Consider the following 8,975-nt stretch of genomic DNA (forward strand, 5'->3'; position numbering starts at 1 on the left):
GCTGCGTCAAGATTTTTGGAGACGTTTATAATTCCTATTAATGTTTATTGGACAGGTACTTATCTCAATTGTAATTAAATAAATTTTGTGTAATGACCTTGCATCTCCATTAAGATGGAAACTCTGTGAAGGCAAGAACAAATTTTTATCTGTTATTTTAAGATTGTATCCCCAGAACCCAGAAGGTTTGCTGGCTCATGGTAGAAAAACTGATCTTCTTTATTTTAAGAAGCTATTACCTGTATAGTTATATGGATATTATAATAATGCATGGAAGATGTCATCATCTTCCAAAACATTGGTGTCTTTCTCTTTGGAATTCCAGCATTTGAGCCTCTCTTTGGACACCTAACTCTGACTTTCTGTGGCCATTAGTTAGCTTTTCATACAGATTGTAAAATGTAACTAATCCTGGAACCTGGGTCTGCTGAATCCACACTCAGATTTCATTTTGTGACGAGAGCGAATCTATACATAAGGTGGGGTCTGGCACTGGTAGAGAATCCACATGCAAATTTAAAAAGTCAGTGTTCTTTGTACTGTTCATTCCCTCCCTCCATTTAAGCAGCTCTTCATCACTTTTCTCATTCTAACGTCTTTCTTTGGAGAGACATAATGATTTTTAAGTTTTAAAAAATAAATCACACATCTCCAAGAAAGACAAATCTGTCCTCCAAATCCAGGCTTTGGAAAACAAGGTATCTGATCTCCAGGTGGAGGATAAGTGGGTGAAGTGAAGCACGATTTACGTTAAGAATATTTTCAAAAGAGGGATCATGTCAATAGCCAAGATAGGGAAACAACCTAAGTACCCATCAAAAGATGAATAGATAAAAAGAAGTGTATATGTGTACAATAGAATGTTATTCAGTCAAGAGAAAGAAGGAAATCTTTTTGCAACAACATGGGTGGACCTTGAGGGCATTAAGCTAAGTGAAATAAGCCAGACAAAGACAAGTACCGCATAGTACCACTTCTATGTGAACTCTCAGAGAGAAAAAGTCAAACTCGTAAAAACAGAAAGTAGAAAAGTGGTAGCCAGGGCTGGGGGTTGGGGGAAATAAGGAGAGGCTGGTAAAAGGGTACAAACTTTCAGCTATAACATGGTGGCTACTGTTGAGAACATTGTATTGTATAATAGAAATTTGCCAAGAGAGTAGAACTGAAATGTTTTCACCAAAAGAAAGAAAAAAAAAAAGATAAACATGGGAGGAGATGACTGTGTTCATTAACTCAGCAGAGTGGAATCCTTTCACGATGTGATTTCAAATCACCATGATACACACTTCAAACATCTTATAATTTTATACATCAGGGCTACCTCAATGAAGCTGAAATTAAAACATGGGGTCCTTGGATTGGAAAAGCACAGCTATAGTGTTGATAGGGGATAAGATATTTAAAACTGAGATTATATTGGAAAATCTGGGAATATTTCTTTGGGGGGGGGTTAGGCTGAAATAATCTTGTTACCTTTTAGGAGGCTTGCCTAAAATGATTCTGTTTATTGACACATAACCTTTTTTTCCCCCTCTAAAATAAATACCATTTCCCCCTTTTGTCCATGAAAACATACTTGAAGCCATGTTGTGTTTGGGTTCAGGGTTTGTTCATTGATTCAATTCATAAGCATTTAATGAGCTTCTACTAAGAAGGAAACAGTGTAACCTTGCGTGAGCTGTTGGACTTCTTCAAGTCTGTATTCTTATTGACAGAATAGCGATAATGACCATAACCTACTTTGTAGCATTAGTGCCCCTGAGCTGTGATGGAACAATGCATGTGAAACACTAAACACAGAGCCAGTTATGGGAAGAGCACTTGATCCGTGCCAGACATTCGATCCCATGAATGCTTAATGCCAAAGAGAAAAAACCCTCATTTTCCATCCTGACAAACCTTTAGAGCTGTAAACCAGGTCAGGACAAAGTGTCAACGTCTATGCTTTAAAAATTATGTGTGAAGTTTCTCTTTTTCTATTTTAGTGTTATTTCTCAGGCAGTTATGTTAGGTAATTGAAGAGAGTATGTTTTGATAAAAAGTAAAAAGCCTAAGAAATCAAACAATGAATAAAAAGCTTTAGGATTTAATTCTTGATCATAAAGAGTAATCTGAGATTTTTCTGTTTTAAATCTGAAGAGGAAAAAGCAAGCATATGGTGTCTAAAGGACGGTCAGCAAATGGCATTATTCTAGTTTCTAATCAATAGAAGGGCCCAGTAGCAGCTGCTGGGTTTTTAATCACCAATAAGTTAAGCTTCCAAAAATTGCATCTCTTCTCAATAATTCAATAAGATGAGATTTTTTTCCCCCAAAGATATGATTGGTCCTTTCAGCAGAGGGGTGGAGAGAGCAGGGAAGTCTAGAAAGTGAATACCATTCACTGGATACTGCTTAAAAATCAGTCGAAGAACCAATAGGAAGACAACGCAAGGTTTGAACAGACCCAGCCTGAGAAGCCCAGGGAAAGAAATTTCTTTTTGACAGGCCCTTAAATTGGTGAGTTTTAACATGGGGACAAAAGGGCTGAGAAACAACAAATTCCAAGATAACTGTCAGGCAAAACAGGGCTTTGAGTTGAATGGTCAGTTAAAGGGAATTTTAAGGATTGCCAAGGCACGATTCACAGGGCTTAGAGACAGTGGGTCTTAATTCCCTCATAGGGGACGGCTCTGTTTTCCCTTTGTGGTTACAAGAACTAGGGGCAAGTTAGAGCCCGTCCGTCTGAACCTTTATTCTGAAAACTGCTGTGTAATTGATGAACTGAATGGGATTTTTTCTTTTCCTCCTGTTGAGTTTAGGCTGAAATCTATCAACTAATGCTTATCAACTTATGTTTAAAAGGCATCGCAGAGACAGAATTTCAGATCAGGCATAAAACAAGGAAGGCATCCAGCAGGAGGGCAAGGAGAGACTGTAAAACTGCAGTCTCTGATCTGTCTGAAGTGCTCAGAGCTTCCTGCCAAAGTAACTGTGTGTCTAGATGACTTGTTCCTCCCTGTTTTGTTTTTTTTTTTAAACCTTGTATCATATGGTTTCTTTCTTTCTTTTAAAAAAATTTTTTTAACTTAATTTTTTTGGGGGGATAGATAATAGGTTTATTTATTTGCTTATTTATTTATTTAATGGAGGTACTGGGGATTGAACCCAGGACCTCATGTGTGCTAAGCACATGCTCTATCACTGAGCTATACCCACACTCCCCACTGGTTTCTTTCTTTTCGAGAAGGAATGAGTAGGTCTGGCTGCTGAAAATTCTCTGTGTGCCTCATGTTGACCATTGTTATTACTATGAACCACTTCCTAGCAATGAATCACAACTCACACGATCTGTATCGATGTGTGAGCTCAGAGCCTGGAGCACTTGAATTTGGGACGAAAGGGGGGGATTTCAGATTCTTTTTTTTTTTTTTTAAGATTATTTTATTTTGCCCACGTTTCTTTTAATACTAGAATTTGAGGGGTGGACGAGGAAATAAAATGTCTACCATGAGGTTGCAGACAAAAGTGTTTCCACCTTGAGATGGGTGTGCAGGTCTGGTGCTCTGTAATGATGCTGACCGGGACCCTGAGGTTCCCAGATCATTTCTGGGGTGTACATTTTCTTGTACACTCTTGCAGCAACCCCTAGGCCATGTGCTACCTCCATTATCTGTACAGGTTTGGGCTATTCGACTGCTTCCTTAGGAAGGGACCCTAAGGCACAGGGTACAGGAGGACCTCTGGGAGAGAAAGAGGAGAATTAGCCCCAGGCCAGAGCTGGACCACCCCATCTGGTACTTGAGTTGGCGGGAGTGTGGGGGAGGTTCTTGTTCTGTGATTGAAAAGCGTTGAGGGCTAGGAATTAAAATAGTGATGCTTATATAAAATTTGTACCTTGTTCTTTTTGCCTGGGAAAAGTGGGTTGGAGACAATGTGGGATAAATGAATTTGAAACTCATTACTCATAAGTTCAGAAGAGGAGAGATGATTGAAATAGGAGTTATGTGACAGCTGGCACTTAAAAAATTAATACAAACAATTTAAGGCGGCATTAAGCAGACCTCTTTATTGCTTGTGATTCTCCCACTGCCTTAGACTTGCCAATTTACTTCAAGCTGAACTGCTTGGGAATAAATTGATTCGCAGGTTATTATTCTCAGCAGACAGCTCTGCCCCTTTTTTACATGGCTTAGAAGCTACTGAGTTGCATTGATTGCTCTCTTGCTGGCTTGGTTGTACAGCAGAAAATGTTGTTCTTCCCTTCCTTTTTCCCTCCTTCACTTCTCCCTTTTCCCGCGCCCTGACCCTTTCATCCTTCCCTTTTCTTGTCTTGTTTAAATGGGTCAAAAAATATGACTATTTTATTTTCTTCTCTAGCATCATATTGAACCCTGGCAGAAAAACCTGAAGGGTGTTATGTGCATTTCTGTTTGAGAGCCAACCTCGGCTGATCACTAGTTTTCTTTGTGGCTGTGAATGTTTCTCCTGAAGAGAAGGCAAGGGTCCCATTAGCACTGACTAACAGATAAAGGTCACTTCTTTGGAGACCTGGACTGGGGAGTATTTGAGCCCCCAAATTATAATTTTTTTCTTGACTGCCACTTTGCAGGTCGAAGTGCTTGCAAATTCCTTTTTTATGGCTAAAAGGAAAATACGATATCCTTCTATGTGCCCAGATAATCCAAATCTCTTCTCTAGGCTGCAGGCTTGGTTTCCAACGCATTAGTGTAAGTATTGTCACTGCTTATTGCACGTTAAGCCCCGGCAGCCGCTGACACGGGACAGAAATCATTATGAAGAGCACAGCTGATGCTCAGTGAATTTACAGAGCCCTCCGTGAGCGAGAAGAGACACAATTTCTGGGGAGAAGCTCCCCAAGGTGTCACCTGGCGTTCTGGACCTGTGGTGACATCCAGGGCAGAGCCAGGCACACGCTCAGGGGCACAGATGTGAGCTGCCTCCTGGGTGGTGAGATCGCAGGGCTGTGCGTAGAGTCCTTGGCAGAAAACCTTTCTATCTCGGCTCCTGTGAGGCACCCCATTCATGGCAAAGCCCTGGGGAAAATCACTCGTGGACCCCATAGAGGTCTGCCACGTGGTCTGTGGCCAGTCAATATTTATACATGAATATATATGAATGAATGAATGGGTGTAAAATTTCCACTGAAGTTATAAATAATCTGTAGCACATACTTTATTAAAAACACACACCATAAATATTATAAAGGTAACTTACTTACATGGCATAATTAGCAAATGAATATGTCAAGTGCCCCCCAAATAAAAAGTTGACTCCCAATGTCACTGTACATGAGAGCTATACTATCAAGATTCATAATAAAACACTTTTAACCCTCAACATAGATCTTTCCATATATTTTTGCTACAATTTCCTTTCTCTTAGAAAATGCTTCATAACCCTTTGACAATTCTTTTTTTTTTCCTCCACCAACTACATTGTGAACATCCTACTATGTCAACGGAATGTATCAACTCCATTTTTTTTTTTTTTTTTTTTTTTTTGGAGGAGAATTTGACAGGAAGGGACAGGTGCGGGTGGTGGCATGTGGTTCTCCAATGGAGAAGGTGGAGCCACGTTGAAGAGGAGAGACTGAAACAAAGGAGCCAAAGAAAATGCCACCTTCTGGTCTTTGGTAACGTTTTTCCTACACATGGCAATAGGCTCAGTCTTGCTGGTCATCGAGGCTGAGGTGCAAAGAAGTTTGGTCCTGAGCTGTTGGCCTCTCACCATAAAACGCCAGTCTCGCCAGTGGAATAGATTTCTAGAGTTGATGTCAAAGTGGATCTAACCACAGACCCCTTCTCTTCTAGTCTTATTGTGAATAATCCTTGCAGACAGTAGTCAAAACAGGCAAACATCCACTTGACAAAGACCCATATAAGCCAGCCATTTGACTTCAAATTTTTTTTTTTTTTTAAAAAGCTATGGCTCCTTGCTTATGTTGTATCAGGCTTAAACACTAAGAAATTTTACCTCTAGAGGTAGAATATTTTCAATTCTTGCTGCTCCTCTTTCTTTGGCATCATTTCCTGAGCTCTCAAGTGCTTCTTTGTTAACTTTCTGGACATTTCATGGCCTTCCATGTTCTTGCAAGTGTCCCCGTGGGTTACATGGTTTCCGGTCCTCACCTCTACGTGATGTAACCAATATCCATCTTCAGTTCCACTGGCTGCTACTTGGTCCCTCTCAAGTAACCAATTTAATAAACTCCTTCATGGGTGCTGACAGACTGACATCTTACGTTCTCAGATAATATATACATAGAAATACATTCTGGGGTGATACTAAAGACTTCAGGCAAAAATTGGTAAAAGGTTCAGAGGCCAGTGCAGGCCAGTGGGGAAGCTCATGCTGGACAGAACGCGTTCAGACATCTGGTGACAGTAGCCATCCCCAGTGCCCAGGAGTTTTTTGCTGACTCCTACCCTGAGCCAGTGAAAACTGAGCAGGGCAGAGGGGGAAATTTGTTGCCTAACTTTTTTTTTTTTTTTTTTTTTTGAAGATCCTTCTAAGACTCCATAACGTTGAGTAGAATTAAACTGTCATTTTTATTACGAATTTATTGTATTGACTTCCTCTTAGGAGGTAACGCTTCCGTCATTCTGTTTTTCCATATCTGCTAAATAGTCATTTGTAAGTCCATTCAGTTTATACTGGAGCACTTGGGTCTGGCTCTGCCTCGAGTTACCGCTTAACTTTTAATGTGGAATCATAGAGGATTTTTTCCAGTTTAATTGAGTAACAACAAAATTTAAACGTTTATGGGTGATGGGGAGTGGGGATGCTGTCAGATTTTTCAGTAATAAGCTGTTCTGAGAAGCATTATTCATGATCAAAAGGACCATTAATTAGCAAATGTGAGGGCAGGAGAGTATATTTTATTATTTAAACAACTATGCTCACGTGAATAAAGTGAATAATCACATAGAACTTACTCCAGGAAGTTTAATTCATATCTTTGCATCAAATTGTGAATTCGGGGGGGGGGGGTCCTGAGCATTCATTCATTTTATTCTCCACTATTAGATGGGGTGCTTCTCTTGCAAGCCTTTTGCACCTTCCCTGAAATATTAGACTCTTCAAAGAAACATTTCCAGTGTCATGCAGTATTTCCACAGCAAACAAAACTTCCTTATTTTGATGTAAAGTTTCCCTAGATGCACCGTACTTTTAGAATCCCCAGTCACAAATGTGTTACTTCAATTCTTCACTCTTTAATGTGTTTTGCTAAAGCAGCATTTCCCTGTTTACACGGTCCCTCTGAGCACTAGTACCAAAAGATACTTTGAAAGAAAAGAAAGTTTCCATGGTTATAGATATGGATACACTATATACTATGAGATTCTCTGTAAGTTGCCCCCAGACCATGGAATCTAAAGAACAACTTGAACACAATCAACAACTAACATACGAAAAAGCAAATACACGTGTCCAGGGGATTCAGATGTGCAGCTGGCTGAGAACTGTTGGTTTTGATGGTAGGATGCTATCCTGGGAAACCAGGGGAGGCAGTGATGAGGGCCCTGAGCCCCCAGGGAAGATAGAAAGGGACACCACGTGTCATAGACAGGTCTTCAAACAGAGGAGGTACAACAGGGAAGAAAATAACCAAACTACCTAATTTTATTCACACACTAAGGTAACTCAGGCCCATTCGCTACTGTGAAAGGAATTCCGTAAAACAGGTCCCTGAACCGATAGAAGCACGACTGTGAGTTGCATTCGCTGGTTTCATTGGTACAGCTGGTGGCCCCCTGCAGAAACCTGTGGCCACATTGCTGCCTCCTGCTTTGAGCCGTCTCCGACGGTGGGGAAACACCACCACAAAGTCAGGATCCCACAGCCGATGGTCTTTCTCCTTGCGTTGGTACCCTACCCTTCTTCCTTTAGGACTAAATTTCCTTTAGAATATTCTGTGCATGTGGAGGCAACCAAGAGGCAGAATTAAGGAAAGTGAGCGAGGTTAAGTACCTCTCAGAGGATTTCAGGAGGTGGGGAGAAGACAGGCTCTTCTTCAAGCAGGCATTGAAGGAGCCAGATTCATCTTCTGGAGGATGTAGACCTTGGACAAGGGACTGAAGGTCAAGTGGAAACTGAATAGACTAGGAAGACAGGGAAGAGACACTACATGCAGAGGGAGCAATGTGTGACGTGTGGGGTTGAACTGGGCTGTGATGTGTGAGGAGGAGTGATGAGTCCCAGATAACCATATTATTGGGCTAAGCTTTTCTACCTCCTCTCCCTCAAGAAACGACCTAAGTCATGTTTTTGAAAGGAATTAGACACATCTACCCTCAAATATTTTATTGCCAAACTTGAATACAACCAAGACTGAACTTATTTCTGTAAGATCCCACAGTTCAGGGCATCCCTGCTCATTGCCTAGTTCTTACCTTCATTTGAAGAATATTCTGTGTTCCTTGGTACTCAATGCTCTAATAACTAATGACTATTTTTTCTTTTAGAAAAAAAATCCCCAAAACTCTGAAGCTCACGGATCATATAGCTGACAGAGATGCTCTTCCAGGCAATTTGGATAATTTAAAAAACAGCATAATCTGGCAAATTAAAAATGTGTTATATACTTATACTATATTTAAAAAATGGATGAAACCTGTCACATATAAATCTCCATATAGCATCTTTTCTTTGCTCAGAGCTTTGCAAAATAATTGCTAGAAGCAGTAAAATGAATGGGGTTTGGCCTTCAAACCTCTTATTCACCCAAGGGAGGTTCCAAGTGGCCCAGAGAGGGTGGCGATGATAAAGAAATGAGATAATGCAGGCTTGGCTCATCTACACGCTAATGCTTGAATATTGGCATAGCTGGATCGTTCAAGAAAAGCATTCAAGGCGTCACCAGTTACGGGCTAGAGGCTCACACATGGCGCCAGGAACTGGATGTTCATTTGAAAGCAGGGGGCAGGGCCTCACGATGGGCCACGTGGGCTCACCCAGGTCTGTCTGTGGCGA

The sequence above is a fragment of the Camelus bactrianus genome, chromosome 20 (genome assembly GCF_048773025.1).
Source record: "Camelus bactrianus isolate YW-2024 breed Bactrian camel chromosome 20, ASM4877302v1, whole genome shotgun sequence".
Classification (NCBI taxonomy): Eukaryota; Metazoa; Chordata; class Mammalia; order Artiodactyla; family Camelidae; genus Camelus; species Camelus bactrianus.